Here is a 2,511-nt window from a genome sequence, read left to right on the forward strand (position 1 = left end):
TGCCCTACCTCCTTCACCCTCCGCAGAAAGGGGGCGGGGTTGGGGAAAAGGGGTGGGCGGAAAAAAAAGAGGAAGGGCAGAAAGCAAAACCGCTGGAGGAGGCAGAGGTAAGACACGATTGGTCGTCCGCACGGGTCACGTGATCCCCAGGGGGTTACCATAGAAACAGACTCTGTGGACTGGTCCCTAAACTGGTCTGATATGAGTCTTCCCGGCCTGGAGTAGGGGGAGGTGGGTTGGTAAAGATGGGCTCAAGCTGTAACGGCTACCGCTGCTGCGCTGTAACCTCGGTCCTGACAGAGCTGCGGGGGATACGGGCTCGTGCCCGTGGGAGTGGAGGGATGGATGACTCTTGGACCAGGGGCAAGGGGGTCCAGCATATGCACTAGTATACGTCGGTGGAAGCTGAGGTCCCCCGCGTCGAGCAGGATGTGTCCCTCCTCCATAAATCTCAGGGCAGACCGGGGAGAGGTCCAGACGGATAGAACCCAAAAGGCCCTTTATTTAACAGTCACTATGGAAAAGCGCTCCAACATAGCCTTCCAACCCTGGCTTGGAAATTGGGAGGGTGGCAATCATGACCAGATGGGAGGACGGACCCTGGTGACCTACCCGCGATGAACCCGTAGAGCTTAGGGGTAGAGAGCTGTCAGCAAAGCGGTTATTAAACGTCTACTGTGTGCCAGGCAGTGTGCCAAGAAAGTAAAAAAAAAAAAAACAAAAAGGTCTCTGTTCTCAAGGCGGGCTAATAAACTAAATATAGGGGACAGCTAGGTGTCTCAGTGTGTAGAGAACCAGACCTAGAGACAGGAGGTCCAGAATTCAAATGTGGCCTCAGATACTTCTTAACTGTGTGACCTCTGGCAAGGAACTTAACCTCAATTGCCTACCCCTTACTGCTTTTCAGCCTTGAAACCAATACTATCTATAGATAACAAAATCAGGAGGTAAGGATTTAAAAATATATATAAATTAGGTAAGTATGGGATAAATTGTGGCAGCAATCTCAGAGAGACCAAGAAAGGTTTATTGTTGATGATACTTGAAGGAAACAAGGAAAACTGGGAAATAGAGGGGAGGAGGAAGAGAGTGCCAGGCATAGGGGACGGCTTTTGAAAAGCCTTGGAAGGAATGTCTACTGTGAGGAACAGCAAGAAGGTTGTCACCTGGAAGAGTAAATGAGGGAGTGAAGGGTGTAAGAAGACTGGAAAGGTAAAGGTTAGGGTAGGCAGATTATGAAGAACTTTGAATACTAAGAGAAGATTTTGTATTTGATCATGGAAGTAATAAGGAGCTTCTGAAATGTATTGAAAAGGTTGGGGGAAGTTTGAGGTTGATATGGTTAGACCTGAACTCTAGAAAGCTGAGTGGAAGATGGAGGCTTGAGACAGGAAGACCAACCAGCAGGATATTGTACTGGTGTAGACATGAGGTGATCAGAGCCTAAACTAGGAGAGTAGCAGTGTCATTTGAAGGAACGGGACATAAATGAGAGATGTTACAAAGAGAGGTGAGGTGGTCAGTTTAAATGCAGTATTTTGATTCTAGGGATCTGGGGCAAAAGTATAGATGAAGGGAGGAGGGGACTAAACTCCCTGCCAGAGGGATAATTAAACTTTGTAAGAGTCAATGTTTTCATTGGAGATTTTCCAATTTGTGTTTCAGACCAGTTTTGGTTTATGTACTATTTCATGATTGGGCTAGATTTTTTGATCCCATTGCACATCCATATGTCTTTTCTAATGGTAGAGGCCTTATGGTAGTAGTAATTGACAAGGAGGGAGTGACCACTGTATTACAGTGCTGATTTAAATTAAAGTTTTTTTCAAATAGGCTAATAAAATGTTTAGCTCAAGTGGCCTTTGGCCGTTCTTAGGGTTTTTCACCCATCTTTGTGGATGTAGCGCCTCTTACATGCTTCATAAGGTTTCCCTTAGTTGCTTCAATCTAGTTCTCTCTCTAAATTTCTATAGCATTTAATATTACTCATTTTAACCTTTAATATGTGGCCTTGCAATGCAGAAATCTTAAATCTCTAACTGGTCCCACAGGTCCCAGAGTTCAGGAACCATGCCATATATTTCCTTGAATTCTCAGAACTTTTACTGGGTGCATGTGTTATGTGTATAATAGATATACAACAAATAATTGTTAAATGGCAAGGAAGATTTATTTAATTGAATACCTCAAATGCTTATTTTGGGGTATCAAGGAAAGGATGTGGGCATTATCTCAAATTTCATAGTATAGAGAAGAAAAGAATTGAGGGACATACCTTCATTTATGTGGGGAAGAGGGATCTAGACTTTTTTCCTTTCCACTATTAAGGCCTAAATTCCTAATCTGTTGCCTTCATTATATATATTGAGAAGATTCTGTGTTTTTATTTTTATTTAAAATTTTTTTAAAAGTTTTATTTTCCGTCTTATTGGGTCCAGTGACGCTAAATTAGAACCCAGGACTTCCTGTCTCTAGGCCTGGTTCTCATTCTACCTGGCTTCTCCTCACCCC

The 2,511-nt window shown here is 43.6% G+C and overlaps 1 protein-coding gene across 1 annotated transcript in view; it reads left to right on the top strand.

Annotated features, from left to right (window-relative positions):
• The first annotated feature begins 36 nt into the window (after positions 1-36).
• RGL1 (ral guanine nucleotide dissociation stimulator like 1) overlaps positions 37-2,511 on the top strand; it is a 347,473-nt gene continuing 344,998 nt past the window's right edge. The window contains exon 1 of the mRNA XM_056815635.1: positions 37-107. The gene's annotated coding sequence lies outside the window, so the exon portion shown is untranslated. The remainder of the gene's footprint in view (positions 108-2,511) is intronic.

The sequence above is a fragment of the Monodelphis domestica genome, chromosome 2 (assembly GCF_027887165.1).
Source record: "Monodelphis domestica isolate mMonDom1 chromosome 2, mMonDom1.pri, whole genome shotgun sequence".
Lineage (NCBI taxonomy): Eukaryota > Metazoa > Chordata > Mammalia > Didelphimorphia > Didelphidae > Monodelphis > Monodelphis domestica.